This window comes from Callospermophilus lateralis, chromosome 14, assembly GCF_048772815.1.
Source record: "Callospermophilus lateralis isolate mCalLat2 chromosome 14, mCalLat2.hap1, whole genome shotgun sequence".
Classification (NCBI taxonomy): Eukaryota; Metazoa; Chordata; class Mammalia; order Rodentia; family Sciuridae; genus Callospermophilus; species Callospermophilus lateralis.
The window spans coordinates 86672254-86689837 of NC_135318.1; positions in this window are offsets into that span (position 1 = coordinate 86672254).

The following is a 17584-nucleotide window of genomic DNA, read 5'->3' on the forward strand; positions in this document are numbered from 1 at the left end:
ACATGCTTCCCACCATGTTGTTCAGCTTTACCATAGGACCAAGAGATCATGGACTGAAACCTCTGAAACTCCTTTGAAGTTGGTTAAGCCAAGTATTTTGTCACAGCAATGGGAAGTTAGCACTGAGTTTCAGTTCATATGGAAAATTTTAAATCACTTCAGCTGTAAATCAGTTTCAGTTCATATGGAAACTTTTAAATCACTTCTATACCTCACTTCTGTTTCCTATAAATGCTGCCTAATTATGTTATTGACCACTGTTCTTAGATTCTGTTCTGATTCTGAAGGCTACCTGATTTACAAATCATTTGTTTTTTAGGTTCTTAAGTAAACTCATTTTGAATTAATCTCGTCTAAGATGTTCTGTCACCTCATTCAGGCACCCATTTAGGGAAAGAGCATTGTCACTTTTTTCATACCAAATCATTCATTGGAATTCTACTTGATGAATAAAAGAAGGGCAGGGACTCACAATCCACAAGTCAACATAATGAACTAGAGTGCTTCTGCACACATTATAAAAAAGGAGTGTCAGCCCCTGCTCAGTAGGGAGGTTTCATTAAACCCAAGTCAGAGCCATGGTTCAGCACCTGGGTCTTTTCTGCAAATCAATCTTTGAAAGCAACCCTCACTTTCAACAAAAGTTTGACAGCAGACTGCAAGGTCAACCCAAATTGTTTGTGAACCACAAAAAATTCCATGATGCTCAATTGCAATCGTGGGACATCATGGAACTCTGTAAAAGTCAGGCCATTTTGGATTATTATTCTCAGCTTACTTTGCCATTTTTACAGGGGTAACACACCCTCCACTTCATTTTTCTTTCAAGTACCGTCTATTGAGAGCAGATGTGTTCTTTTACAGCTGTGTCCATCTTCCATGAAAAAAGACAAAATTCCATGGATGTCAGTCCTGAAGGGCAGCCCTATCCACTATTCAAGTATTTATTTATAGATGAATGGATGAAGAAAATAGGTGATAGATGGATAGATGTATCTCACATGTATCTAAGTAAATTAATAACCTTTTGGAAAAACTTTATATTTTATTGTTGTTCTCTTTCTATATATCAGATTAGACTTCATAAAACTCAATTTGAATTTTTAATAATTGCATAATGGACATGCAAATGGGCAGATTCCTCATGAGGCACTTTGTTATGGCATAGTTCGGAAATGTGAAGCTGGCTTTTCCAATGATTGCATTTCAACCACTGTTGTCATGACCCAGCAATCATGAAGGGAAGGAAGAGGAAAAAGCTACATGATGCTGGGCACAGTGGCGCTTGAATGTAATCCCAGCAGCTCAGGAGAATGTGGCAGTAGAATCACCAAGGACAAAGCCTACTTCAGCAACTTAGCAAGGCTCTCAGCATCTTAGGAAGACCCTAAGGGGGAAAAAAACAGTAAACATAGTCTGCTTGTGATGTGGCTCAATGTTTCAGAACTCAATTTTCCAAAAATACATACATAAAATAGTTCAAAATCTGCTTGGCATGATTGTAAATTGATGGGAATACCAGTGAAATTCCATGTGGGAGTTTGTTTTGAAAACATCCTATCTGAGCCAAATGATGACACAATTTTTAAAAGACTAAATCCTTTATTCACCTGAGAATTCTGCATCTACCTGGCTTCCTCTTGGACAGGAGAGGTATTAGAAAGAATCCTGCATCTCTGGAGCACACAGACTTTTAAGTAGAGGTCATAGGTAACCAGGAATGGCCGAGTCCCCTTTTCAGCCTTCCCATGTATCATGTGTTCCTGTTCCTAATGCGTCCCTGTCCCTGGGGATCTTGGTCCACTGCTGGAGCTGGAGGGAGCCCTTCAGATACACCTGGCCAAGTAAGTATCATTGTTTGTGACCAGAAACAAACTTCTGACTTTGGGTCTGTGAGAAATTTCAACTGCCCTACTGGGAAATCAGTCCCACTTGCTGCCAGAAACCATGCTCTGACATTGTTTGCAGTGTGGGAAATTCCACATAAGATCTGGCAAGTGAAGCCTGATTGTGCCTTGCTCTGCTAAATCCCCAGGGCTCCAGAAAGTGAATGGTGCCAGCTTCTTCCTGATAATGCTTTGTCCTTACTTTAGTAGGAGATCACCAGACAGTGCCTTGTCCAAAGGGACCAGGACAGAACTTGACTGGCAAGAACTGCAACTTGTTTCTTACACTCCAGCTCCTCAGTTCTCAGGGGCTAGAGCTGGAAAGAAAGCCTTTATGGAGTCACCAAGGTAATCCCCATTGTGTGCTGATGACTTTGCAGAGGCCTGGAAACACCTGGACACAAACTCACAACATGTGCTGATCATCAATATGTTCCAGCTTGGACACTTAAGACTGAGTCCAGGGCTGTCTCCTGGGAGTCACAGATGCCTTTTGACAAAACCCCACCCAGCCCCAGAAAGACCCCTTGATGGAAACAAGCCCTCAGACTTAGCTCTGCCCCCACCCTCACAGACCTCAGAGCCTTCATTGAAGCAGGCCTGCAAAATCAACCAGGACAATAGAATATACACACTGCCAACATATAACATGGGAATAACACTTGGCTACACTTGCTCTAGCAATGAAATTTACCAGCATACTTGAAACAACTTTATGACAGTAAATTTTCTATCTTTCACAGATATATTCTTGGGAAAATTCAACTTCCCAAAGATAACTCAGGGAGAACCAATTGGAATCATTAAAAATACAGAATCAGTAGAAAAATCTTCCTATAAAGGAAAAGTCAGACTCAGTCACTGGAAAATTCAAACATTTTCTAAAGGAATACATGTAAATTTGCACAAAATTTAGAGAATAATTAAAGAGGTGACACACCTGATACTAAGGCTTTAAGATAGCTCTGGTGAAAACCTGGATATGAGGGCTGGGATTGTATCACAGTAGTAGAGCTCTTGCCGACCATGTGTGAGACACCAGGTTCAGTTCTCAACTCCACAAAATAAATAAATAAATAAATAAATAAATAAATAAATAAATAAATAAATATCTATTAGCAACTAAAAAGAAAAATTTAAAAACTGAGTAAGAGGTAATTCCTGAAAATAGGTGCAAAATTTTTAATTGAAATATTAGAGAACTTAATCTAGCCATACATAAATAGGATGCATTTTTCATAAGCTCCTTTGGTTTCTCAGTGAACACTATGTTCTTAAGACAAGAAAATCTATGCAGATCAATATATGACTAGGATATATTCTTGCAGTCAATGAAAACAGCATTTTAATATTGAAAATATAAAGAGAGTGAAGGCATGAAGAAATTCTATTGAAGGCTGGGTTCTGGCTCAGTGATGGAGTGCTGGCCTAGCATGTGTGAGGCATTCAGTTGGATCCTTAAAACCACTTTTAAAAAATAATAAAAAAAAAACTTGGTTAATAATTCTTTGCAACTTTCTCTATTTATTGTATACAAATCTGGTTTGTGTTATTGTGTTTTTACTGGGTGACTGCACATGTGTGTCTCCATGAACAATAATTACTATTTTATTCTTTTTAATTTTCACAATTATCACAGTACAAAACTTATTTGTAAACTTGATATTTCACTAGACAATGTATCTTACAACACTCTCAAAATAACATATGTCTTTTCAATTATTTTTAACTGTGCTATACTAATAGCTTAGATTTTAAATGTCCCTTAAAGCTGCATGTGGTAAATGTTTAGTCCCCACTGTGGTGACACTGGGACATAATGGAACATTTAAGAGGTGGGGCCCAGAGGAAGATCTTTAGGTCATTGTAGGCAGGCCTCCAAGGGAATTGTGGGGCCCTGGCCCCTCCCTCTCTCTCCCTATGACTTCCTGTTCATGTGGTTGACGGTTTTATTCTACCAAGATGTGCTGTCTCCCCACAGGCCCAAAGCAATGGGGCCAACTAACCAGAGACTGAAACCTCCAAAATCATGAGCAAATCCTGGCAAGGTACACAACACCTATAATTCCAGCAACTTAAGTCAGGAGGGTCCCAAGCTCAAGGCCAGCCTCAGCAACTTACTGAGATCATGCCTTTAAAAATAGAGGAATGGTAAATAGCCTAGTGGAGAGGAACCCTGGATTCAATCCTCAGACCACAAGAAAAACGAAAAAAAAAAAAAAAAAAAAGGTCAAAATAAGCCTCTTCACAGGTATTAGATATAGTGGTGGGAAACTGACTAAAACAGCTAACTTGATTATTTTATGTAAGCCGTCTTATCTAGGGATTCAGTGTTCTGTAAGAAAGCATAACAATTTCCTGTGGAAACATCTAGAAGCAGAATTGCAAGGCATCTTCTGCAACTTTAATATAAATTCCAAGTGACCATACAAAGTGATTGATTGTGCAAATAACACATTTCCCTGTTTGGAGTGTTGCTATTTCCCCACCTGTTTTCAGCCTCATTATCGAAAGGAAGATATTTATAAAATGAAGACGGGTACATTATCTGTCTTGGAAATTCATACAAAACATTTTTTATTGTGTGATTTAATATTATTTCATAATTTCACCCTTAAATGTGAGAAGCATGACAAACATATTACATGACATTCTTCATAATGGTTCCAAGAGGGTGGGCAAAGGGCAATGACCACAAGTGCAAGCTTTCTTCACTACTCCTGATGTTGCCTAATGATCATAACCAGTATACACTGTTTTGTAATTAAATATTATGACAGCAAAATGGGAAGAGCTGACAAAGAGTTGTCTAGCCTTGGTCTACTTCTACACAAAATACCCAGGTGTCAACTGGGAATTCAGGAAGAACACTTCCATTCCTCCACAGGCACTCTGTGAATGGTGCCCCCTAGTGGTTTGAGAGATGTAGCCTGCAGATCTGTGTTGGCAGGAGATGGAGAGACAGGAAACTCTCTGGATGACTTCATGGTGCTTCATATCCTAAAGCTCAAAATTATGAAAATGGCTTCAAAATGGAAAGTTCAAGATACTGATTTCTTGGAAGTTTTTCTCAAAAACTCAAATCAACAGTATCTGAATGCTCATCTAGACATGCTCAGATATCATTGACACTCTGCCCAAAAGGCTCTGGCAAAAAACTGATTTCCATTTATGAAGGAGATGTGCACTGTATCAGAGAACTTGAGGCCTCTCAATTCCTTTGGCAACCTGCACCCTGCTGTTGTAGAAAGGAGGGCACCTGCTGCCCTAGGTCCCCATGCTTCTCGGACATTAGAAGTGGGTCCTGAAATGGCAGCTTCTCTTGGTAATCCTGGGGCTTTTGCAGCTGTGGAATATAATTTCTTCTGTCACTCTACTGCTATTCTTCACACAGCCAGTACTGATCAGAGAGCTTCTGGTCCTGCTGCTGCTGTGTTTTCCCCTGCACCCTATCAACATAGGACAAAGACAAGGGACTGCTCTGCTGGCTTTCCTCTGTCATACATGTGGCCCTCTCAAAATGCTACAGAGATCAAGCAGGATGATTGCAGATGGTTTGAATGAAACTGGGAGAAATTTCACTTCCTGTGGCCCCCCTCACCCAGTGAAGCACAACTTGGTTGTTTTCTAATGCCCTTGGAACACAGAGTCACATGAGTCATGCTCTTCACTGGGAAGTTCCCAGGTCTCCATAGGAAAGAAGCCAGCTCCGTCCAGTGGAGCCTGCTTGGGGGAAGATGTGTTCAGTGGCACTGTTGTCATAATTCATCTGGACAACCTGGTGGACTAAAGTTGGGTGAATTTGAAAAGAGAAATCATGTCATCTTCTAGCGACAAACATTCTCTTTTTCTCTCCACATCATAGTCTGGATCATTTATTTTGAAACCAAATCTAAAAAGAAATAAATTATTTTCAGACAAATATTTTATTGTAAACCTTAGTTTCAGCATTATCACTGACTTGATTCTTGACCTGGAATATACACCAAAAAGGCAATCCTTCCTGGGCTGAATCATGGAGGTTATTGTGCAGGTTACAAATGGTGAACTATTTCCAACTCCCAACTTCCTGAGAATCTGCAGCAGCCCTTCTATCCACATGATCTCAGGCTTTACAAAATCTCCCAGCAACCTCTCTGCAACCTCTTCAATTTGACTGAGCAGACCCCCAGCTACTTTGTGCACATTCCCACAGCTTCTTGATTTTTCTCAAGGTGCCCCATCAACACACATGGCTTGATGTATTGTAAGATTATTCTTAAGTGCATTGCATATAAAAGTCACGAACAGAATAAAAGTTTGTAAATACTAGACAGTGTGTTATAGATGTGATCTTAATAATTGCCCAGAAGAACTCTAGTCTACATTTTTTCTTCTGCATAAATTGAGGATAATTGCAATGTCAGCCATAATTCCCAAAGCTTTGAGTCATGTGTTTAAAAATGACAATATGCTTTTGGACTATGTAACCTAATTATGTAGGGTTGTAGAGGGTCACAGGCAAGAGTGTCTGGAAGCCTTTTGATATTTAATCACTCATGGAATACATCTCCAAACTCAGAATGGTTTTAGGTAAATATCTAGAAGAATCTTTGATCCACACTTAGGATGGTTATAATTGTAACTATACTTAACAAGACTGGTACCTCTAAACACATGTTCTCATTTTCTCTTCCAATATAATTAGACACAATTAAATAAGGTGCTAGCATCTATAATTTGTCAATGAATACAGATCAGTTAGCAGGTCTATTACAAAAAGATGAAGGCAAAAGGAAGGTGCTCCCTTTCTCATACCCAACCTCCTAGGATCCTATCCCTGACCATGCTTGCTTCTTGATCACATGGGCCCATTCTAAACAGTTACACTGCTTTTCAAACAAATTTCTCTCCCAGTCATTATCTTGTTCAGATTTTCTACTGATTTGTGCAGCATCATTGATTTACAGGACCTTTGAAATGTTTCCAGTTCATGGAACTTTTATAACACAATAACACCATAGCTTACAGAGAATTTGCTATTCTTTTATTTTGCAACAATGTTTTTATATTCTCTTTCTTATTTTCTCTAAAAAAATGTCATCCTTGTCTCAAGCACCCAACATTTTTCATAACTAATGAATAATGATAGAAGAGAGATATATGGAAACTTGATTCAGTGTATATTAATGTAATCCTAATACAGTAAAACTTTGTGAAGCTTTAATAATAATTCATAAAAATTATCATATCAGAAATTCCCAAAACAAAATATTGGCTCATGTAACAAATGGCTACAAAGTACCTTCTAATACTGTGAGGTGCCACATGTTGGACATAAATGAACCAAACCCTTTCTCCTGCATCTTAGGTGATCACATCTTGGAGGTTTGATTGCCATACTTAACAGATCTCAAGTAAAAACTTCTAATGTCTCCAGCAAAAAAAAAAAAAAAATGATCAGGACAAATTGTAGAGTCATCTTTAACTCCTCTCACAGAATACCCAACATCTCTGCAGACTCCCAATTAAACCTTTAAAATTTTCAGTCTTTCTAGTTCTGTTTAATTTCACAGCCAGCACCATGATAAAAATCCAGCAGGATTCCTATTCTGGATAATTACAGAGAATCTTAGTTGATGCCTACTCCAATACCTGCCTCACAATACTTGATTTTTTCATAAAAGTAATATGATACATTCACAGCCACACTGAAATAAATATGTGACAAGGGTTAACAATATCCTATGTGAAGAAATGTCATGAAACATTTTCAAAGAAAAATTTAAATTTTCTTTATCATGTAAAAAAATATGTTCTTGTAAATTTTTGGATTTGACTTACATTGATTTCACATATATGGCATTGCATTTGTTGGCTAGCTCTTTTCTGATTCAAAAATCGGGGGATGGATTCTGTACAAATAATCAATTAAGAATCTCTAAATCATGTTTTCTACATGTGTGCCATGGTTTTTCTTTTCATCTTTTTTGTTTTCTTCCTTCTACTTCCTTGTAGTTGAAGATGCTGAAAAAATATCAAAATAGAAGGAAAAGAATTGAGGAATACTAGAGACATCCGGAAAAAGAAAAGAACATTTGTTCACCAAGATTTTTACAAGATGGACCTCTGCTTCTCAACTGATTCTAATAATAAAACCAACAATGGATTAATGGCTGATCCTTAAAAATATGAGAAGAACATGAAATTATGAAAGGATTTTAGTCTAACACAAATCCAAAATATATAGAAAGAGACCAATAAAAAATGCTCAGCCATAACAGTAATCAAGGAAGTACAAATAAACTAGTTCACATCAACCTGATAACAAACACTTTAAATCCTTGGTGGAAGAATAGGATCAAATAAGATTAAATAAAATAGGGAATAAGCATTGGGATGGGACATTTATGGATGATTCTGACTATTTTTGGTTTTTGCTCATACTATGTCATTCAAAGTGAGCTTATCCTTAACATAGCAATCAAATAAATGATACTTGAAGTTTTGGAGCATGTTTACATTACCCTTTCCTAACCCCCCTCCAATGGGATGGCAGTGTTAAAACACTGAACATAGAATGTCAGCGGTTGTACGGTGAGTATGTTTGTTTGATGGTAGTGAGGATTGAAGCCAAGGCCTAAGGCATACTTGGGAAACCATCTACCATTGGGTTACACTCAAAATAGAAAAAGCAAAAAGGCTAGTAATGTAGCTCAGTGGGAGGATGCCTCTGGGTCTAATCCCAGGATGACACAAAAAATTAAATAAAGAGAAATGAGAACACAAAGTGGGGGGTAGGACTGTAAATGACTAGTGATTTATGAGATTGAAGCTAAGTTAGTATTAACATGAAAATAACATATTGTAACTTTAATTCTTTTTTCTTTAAGAAAAAGAGCTATAGATATGACACAAAAGGAAATGACAAGAATGTTAAAACAGGCCACTACAATAAAAGAGAAAAAAACAAACAAACAAGTTGAAGCAGTAAAATAACAAATGGAGAAAAATACAGAGGGGGAGGGGGAGAGAGAGCCAGCACGAGCAATAAGTTATACCAAAGAAGATAAATGGCAGGAATAGCCCTACCTCCTCCTCCTCCTCCTCCTCCTCCTGCCTCTCTCTTCCTCCAGTGGTTTGTTATTTATTTATTTATTTATTTTTTGGTTTGTTTTGGTATTTTTCAGTAGGGCAGGGAATAAACCCAGCAGCTGTCTCACTGGCTTTACCACAGAGATTCATCCAGCCCTTTTTTTTTTTTTTATTTTGGGACAGGGTCCTACAAAGTGGCCTCAAAACTGAGATCTTCCTGCCTCAGGCTAAAGGAGTCACTGCAATGACAGGCATGAACCCCTGTGCCCTGCTACTAGTGCACTGTTATTCTACAAAATAATGGGTTTATGCATAACACACTTAACCATGTATTAAAGACATGTTTGATTGATACTCCCTCCTTTTTTTTGGTCCTTAACTCCTCTGTGGGTGACCTAATCCACTTGGAAGTCATCCATTCTTCCATAGAAAACAAGAATGGAACATTTATTTCTGATTCAAAAGGAACACTAGGCAGAAGTTAACAAATGGTTGAGGAAAACTAGATATTCATGTGCAAAAAATCAAGTTAGACTTTTTACCCCATAAGCAAAAATTATCTCAAATGGAAAAAATATGCATAAAACCTGCTGCAAGAATACTTGGGGGAAGTTTTCATAATATTGAATTTGGCAACAATTTCATAGGTATGTCACCAAAAGCACAAACAAAAACAAATACTTATTAGACTTCAATTAAATTAAGAACTATGAATCAAAGGACACAATGAAGAAAATAAAAGGACCATCTGTGGAATAGGACAATCCTTTTGAAAATCATATCTGATAAAGTGTTGACATCAAGACATAAAGAACCACAACTGTTATTTAAAGTAGGCAAAGGATTAGAATAGACATTTCTCCAAAGAAAATAACCAAATTTTCAATAAGCATGCAAAAAGATGATCAACATTACTGTTGGTGGGAAGGCATGTACTGTGGTTGGTTGGAGTATGTACTGTGGGAAAAATATGGTCATTGCTCAAAAATAAGTAAATGCATAAATAAATAAATAAATAAATAAATAAAATAACTATATCATCCAGCAATATCATTTGTACGAGGTACATAGAGTAGTAAAAATCATGGAGACAAAAATACTGATACTCCTCAGGGGCTTATGAGGGGACATTGGGGACTTCTGCTTTCATGGTTACAAAGTTTCAGTTTTATAAGATGTAAAGAACTCTGTGGACAGTTGCTGGTGGCGATTACAAGGCAACGTAATGTAGGTGAAGCCACTGAGGCATACATGTTAAAATGGTGGGGAGGGTTAATTTTACATAATATTTTATTAAAATAATCATAATTTTAAAGACCCTCAGGAAAATAGACCCAAAAAAGAAGATCTGAATCTATACACTTAAGACAATCATAGTTCACTTTTACAGTAAAGCCACTTATAAGATAATATACACCTCAAAACAGATTCAATTCACTATGGGTTGGAGCCTTTCTGGCTTTAAAGACCATGCCTCGCAACATTGTTCCATCAGGGTTGAATTTTTCACACAGGAACTTCAGAAGGTTCACCATTGACTTCATTCCATTAAGACTGAGCCCAGAGCTATTCCCTCTCAGTCATGCACCAAGTAATAATTCTGTGGTCAAGGATATACTTTGTATATGATGGTGATGCCTCAGGGCATATCATCAAGTGAAGATTGACATCAGAGTTGTATTAGTTTATGTAAGTGCACTCTATGATGTCCACACAACCAAAATCTTCTCATGCATTTTTCAGAACCAATCTCACCATTAAGTGATGCCTGATTGGAATTTATTTTTTGCTTTTTAACATGTTTTTAATATGATAAATACAATTTCTCTTAAATACAGGCATTGTAAGTTCTGAGTTATGGAGCAAATGACAATTTCCTTTTTGAAAAAAAAATGAACATTGTATTTAGCCATTATATTGAGGTCTAGAGTGTACATTTGATGATTCTCCCTGTCTAGAGGAGACTGCTGAGAAGAATAAGGGAAGCAGTGCTCTTAATAATGGTACCTAGGAGACAGAAAGTTTCCCCAACATTTCATATGCAGGACCACTTTAAAACCTCTTATTCTAGAGAACCATCAAAGATGTGCAGCATGAGGTACTAGCATGAGACTGCAAGTTCACCCAATATTTTAAAACAACACCTAAATGGGAATTTAAAATTAAGAAACAAAACACTTTATTCACAGAAACACCATTCTTGTGGAATCCAGATGAGCACCACCAAGATTCCAGAATATTTTGGTATATTTTATTCCGCTCCCTACCCCATAACTCATATAAAACAGTCTCAGGTTTTCTGAAAAGCAAATGTCATGCTTCAAATTTATGAAAGACATGAGATTTTTAAAATGAAAACTAAGTAGTAAAAACAGCAACCAAAGAAACAGTCCTGTGGATTATACTAGCCCCCTGATTAGAAGCAGGACCTCTGGAGCCTGCTTACCTGAGATCCATGAGGCTTTGTTGAAGACCTCACATCCCAAGGGGACTGCAGTTAATTCCTCACTTTTGGGGGATTTTTTTGTGTAGGGGTGTCTCATACACATTTTTACCTCTGAGACCATGTGCCCAGTGGACTCTTAGGTCCACTATGTACAGTTGAGGAGTAGAGTCGTGTTTAAGTTGCAAGACAGCTAGTGCTGAACCCACGGCCTACTCCTCTGAGCAAGGGCTCATTAGAAAAAGAAATCAGAGCCACAACAAAGACTTTTGAATATCCACCTCCTAATAAAACAGATGTGTAAAAATCTCTTCCACTATCCTATAATTTAAAATTTTCCAATCATTTATAAATTGGACAGAATATTTTTAAAAAATATGAACTAAAAAAAGAAAACAATTCCCAGGACCATTCATTACATTCTTCCAGTATATTTTCTAGCCCCTCTTCCACCCTTGGGTTCTGGAGATCTAACCCAAGACTTAGGACATGCTAAGCAAGTAACCTACCATTAAGCTGCTCCCATAAATTGTTGGCTTTTTGTTTGTTTTGTGCTGGAGGTATCCAGAAGGAAGCCAGGGTCTTATGCATGTGGGCCTCCCTCTTTGGGGCCTCCTGCCTGCTAGGCAAGCACTCTACTACTGACCCATACCCTAGCCTATTCTGTTGATTTTTGTTTATTCCCTTTACTATGGGCCCTTTACCACCTCTTCCCCCATTAACATTCAAAATACCTAGACTGGCCATGAAGTCAGGATCCTCCTTCATCAGCAAGTTGAACAGCTTGGATAATAGTTGCATACCACCATGCCTGGCTAACTCTTTATCTCACAGGAGAAAAGAAAGAGAACAAGAACCTAAAAGAACTTATCCCTCAAACTCAACACAGCTAAACACAATTAGCTACACTAACTAACCCTTAATGAGTGTGTTACATGTGTCTGTATATAGCCCATATGTGTTAGTACCTAGCAGCAGCAGCAACAACAACAGGATTGAACTAAAAGAAAACATATTTCTGAATAAAGAAACAATACTCTCTAGACCTACAGAATCCTACCCAGATGACAAAATACCAAGAGAACCACAGCCTCTATTACCCCTACAAATGAGACTGTTAGAGTCTGACTTGTTTACAGACTCTAACATGAGACCATGAAAGGTAAATGAAAACCAAGAAACTAGACTGGGAACTTCACTCAGGGAGTAAAAATTTACAGTCATGGGAAAACCCATTTAAAGTTAAAGAATGCTGAGAAAATTTCCCCAACAACATCTTGGTATCACATTAGTTCTGTATTTGACCCCCTCCTTTGTACCATAAAAGACAGCTTTTATCTTAATGGCCTAGTTCCTATTACTAATATATTACACTAGTGTGTTTTGCTGATCATTTTTTTCCTGGATATCTAATACAAAAAGAGCTTTATGTAAATTTGCAAGAAACTTGAAAGTGTTATACAAATTTGAGCCCAAACTATTTTGGATAGTCTTTTCTACTCTTCCAGACACAGAAGCAGAAGAATACATTTTGTACTTATGGACTGCCATAGTTTGGACCTTGAGAGTCCCCCCAAAGGCCCAGGTGTTCAAGGATTGGTCCCCAGTGTGGTGCTCTTGGGCAATGATAAAACTTTCAGAGGTTGGCCCTAGTAAAGAGTCTTTGGGTCATTGGGGATGTGCTCTCAAAGGTGAGTGGTTTTGTTCCACACCTGCTCTCTACATGCTTAAAAGCAATGGGGCCAAGTGATCAGAGTGAAACCTCCAAGACTGTGAACCAAAGTCACCATTTTTCTTTAAATTTGATTATTTCTGATATTTGTAAGAATAAGAGGAAGCTGACAGACACAGGGATGAAGATTAATTATTCTGACTGAATAGATGGACCATTATCTCTTTAATGAGGGTGAAATGTTTCTGGACAGGATGTTTTTCAAAGAATAGTAGACTTTACACCTTGGAATTCAAGTTTTGTCATGTGACTTCAACCAGCCAATGAAAAATGAGTAGATAGTATTATGTATAATAATGAGAACAGTTTTCTATCCCTTTGGGACCTTTTTTCTGTATAATTTATTAATAACAATTGTGTTGAATGTGAGAACTCTAATGTAATGTTTGGAATTCTTTTATTACCATGGCACTATTAGACAAAAATAATGAACCTACAAATTTCTGTTGTATTTTAAAACTCAACCTCCAAAACAATGAACAATGTCTGTTATGGTGGACAACACTCATAATCCTAGCAACTTGGCAGGCTGAGGCAGGAGGATCACAAATTCAAGGCCAGCCTGAGTAATTGAGTGACACCCTGTCTCAAAAAATAAAGATGGCTGGGAAAGTAGCTCAATGTAAAGGAACCCTGGATTCAGTCCCTAGACAACACACACAAAGTCAAAATAAGTCTCATCACAGGTATTAGGTATAGTGGTAGAAAACTGACTAACACACCTAACTTGATTATTTTATATGAGTCTTTGTATCTAGGGGTTCTATGTTCTGTAAGAAAGTATAAGCATTGTCCTGTAGAAAATATTTAGTAGCAGAATTACTTGACATCTGCAACTTCAATCAATATTTCAAGTAACCATTCAAAGTGATTGTGCAGATAATATATTTTCCCAGTTGGACAGTTGCTATTTACCCCAGTTCTCTATCTCATTATAGGAATGAAGATATTTACAAAATTAAGATTTGTATAATACATGCCTTGGGAATTCAAATCATTTTGTTGTGCAGTTTAATAAGTATAATAATACATAATTTTACTATCAAATGTGAGACATCACAAACAGCATCTGAGACTGTTCACAATGGGTCCAAGTGGGTGGGCAAAGTGCAAGAACCACAAATGCAAGCTTTCTTCACAACTTCTTCTGTTGTTTAAACAATCATAAGCAGTACACACTGTTTTATGAATAAATATTGTCAGAACTAAATGGAAAGAACAACCAAAGAGAGCTCTAGCCTTGGCCTGCCTCTACACAATACACTCCAGGAGTCAACTTGGTATTCAGCAATTGCTTCACTTGTCCAGTGGCACTGTGTAATTGGTGCCCCCTAGTGTTAGAGTGATATAATTTGCAGAGCTCTGTTGGAAGGAGCTATCCCAGGGACAGAAAATGCTCTGGAATACTTCAAAGAGTTCTATAACTTAGGCTCAAAATTATGAAAATATTTTCAAAGTGGGAGGTTCCCAGATACACTTACTTTGAACTTTTGTCTCAAAAATGAAGATCAACTATATCCAAATGCTTCCCTGAGCACCCCTCTGATATCACTGACCCATATGACCAGGTGACTGTCAGAACACTCTGGATTCCGAAACACGGGCTCTCAGACCTGTGCAGGAGCCTCCTATGGTTATTGAGATTGCAGAATCTGGAACTGTGGCTTCAGTGAAAGCCCTGCCTTTAGTGGGGAAAACTCAGGCAGCACTGTGCCTTTTAGGTGGATAAGGTATCAATCAAACTAACAGAGAAAGAGTCTGCCAAAGATGTGGATTGGAAATAGAATGACAGAGCAATAGGCAGATGCCTGGCACAGGAAACCCCGGAAACACTCACTGTGAGCACAATGGGGAAGTAGGGCTGGGGGGGATTTTTAAAGGCAAAAATAAAATTAATTACAACATATTTCAAAACAATAAGTCTTGGCAACATTGGTGAATAACAAGGTACATGTGTGTCCAAAGTTAAGCAGATAGTTGCTGGGCAGACACCATTGCAGAAGTCTGTTCTCTCTAAGGCTAAATTCTGGCAGAATCTTGAGAATTTTTGTCAGGCAATAATGGCTGAGATGGCTTTCTTCATAATGTCCTAGCTTGTTTGTTTTTTGTTAGGATTCACACACAAGCAAATTCATTGTGATGCCAATACTGATAACTTTCAGAGGGCCAAGGCTAGTCCTGGCAGGCTATTATGTGTCCTGAAGAACTGTCCTGGGCCATAGAGGAGACCAGCAGCCTGCAGACCCCTCCATACAAAGGCAGCTTAGAGTATCTTACCTCCAAGGGAGAGATAATTTGTGAGGCAGGGCTGTGCAAAAAGTGCCTACCTAAAGCACACATTAGATTGAATTTGGCAACTGCTGTTATATGGGGATGGTCTTGCTGTCTTTGTGCCTGTTGCTGTGGTAGTGGCTGCATAAGTCCACCTTTCTCCAGAGCACTAGAAGATGCAGTCAGGGATCTACCCCAGTAGATACTGCAGCCCCACCAGAAGACAGTGACAATTCAGGAAATCCTGTGTGTGTGTGTGTGTGTGTGTGTGTGTGTTTGCTAGAAAGTAGGGGGTTGTATGAAGAATTTGGGGTATTTCTTTGTTATTTGTTTTGTGTGTGTTCTTTTGCTCTTTTATTTTTTTCTTCTTGTTTTCTTCACAGAGCCTTCCTGAACTAAATAACTGTGGTACAGACTCTAGAGAGTTCTTTGACTTTAACCCTTGTGATTAATTACACAATGACCTATGTGTATAGCTCTCTAAAATTTAATGCCATGTTTTTCTTCAGTTATAATTTTGGTCCAGTCATAGACCTCTTCAGACCCCTCATCCAGAGATGCTTGGTTGGGGACCTGGGCTGCTCTGCAGCACCTTGATGTCCAGCTTGCCCAATGTGCATTGGCAGAGAACTGACTAGTATTTATGGAGGACATGTATATCTGAGAGCTCAGGACATTTCCATTTCATTAACAACTGGATCCTACTGTTGTAGAAGAGAGTGCACCTGCTGCTCTAAGTCCCCATGTTTTTGGACATTAGAAATTGTCCTGAAATGGTAGTTTCTTTTTGTAATTCTGGGACTGTTACAGCAGCTGAAGTTAATATATCCAGTCATTCTGCTACTGTCCTTCATACAGTGAATACTTATAAGGGAACTCCTGACCTCCTTGTCCTGATGTTGCTGCATCTTTCTGTTTTAAGCCACCTATTTCAAAGTTATCCAATTTTAAGCCACCAAGATTCCCAAGATGTAATCTCTCAACAGCACCACTGTGCAGCCCTCTTCCTCTACCAGGCTCCACTGGGAAGAGCTGGCTGGTTGTCATCTCCTGGTCACAAACAATCTCTTTTTCTCCCTAGATCATAGTCTGAATCCTTTGTTTTGAAACTAGAAGATGCAGTCGGGGATCTACCTTTAAAAAAAGAGATAGAGAGACAGAGAGACAAAGTATTCATAATACAATGTAACGTAGAGGATAGGGCTGTGACTCAAAGAAGTGCACTTACCTGGTATGTGTGAGGCACTTGGTTTGATTCTCAGCACCACATATAAATAAATAAAAAATAATAAGGTCTACCAACAACTAAAAATTTATTTTAAAAATATGGTAGTTTAGCTTAGTTTCAGAATTATCACCTACTTGCTTTTTGACCTTGAATAGACACCAAAAGGGCAATCCTTCCAGGGCTTTCCATGTAATGGAACTTGTGAATGGTACCCAATTCCAAATTTCCAACTGTTTACAGAGTCTGTAGCAGCCCTTCTGTCCATGTGAACCCAGGCTTTTCAAATTCCCCCAGCAAGCCCTCTGCACACTATGTATTTAGACTGAACAGATCCCCAGCTGCCCTACATATATTCCCACAACTTCTTTAATTTTCTCAAAATGTCTCATCAAGGTACATTCATGACTCATTGTATTGTAAGAATATTCTTACATTTTTTTTTGTATTTAAAAGCCAAAAACAAAACAAGAAAGAGTTTTTCATCACTGGTCAGTGCATTTTACAATTGATCCTAATAAGTTGACTGATATTCTAGTCTTTATATATTTCTACTGTATAAATAGAAGATAATTGCAATGCAGGTCATAGTCACCAAAACTTGAAGGCAGGTGTATGGAAATGATAAAATGCTTTTTTGATGATACAGCCCAGTTAGCAGAGGTTGTAGAAGGGCACAGGCAAGAGCGTCTGAAAGCCTTTTGATATTTTATCACCCCTAGAACCCATCTCAAGATATAGACTGGCTTTAAGTTAATAGGCAGAGGGATTTTTGATTCACACTTAAGATATATAGTTTTAATTTTAATCGTAAAAAAATGAGTACCTCTGAACACATGCTCTCAATTTCTTTTTCCAATATAAGTGCACACAAAAAGATGAGGTGCAAGTATCTATAATGTGTAAGTGTTTACAGACCCAGGTAGCAGAAAGGTTACAAAATGATGAAACCA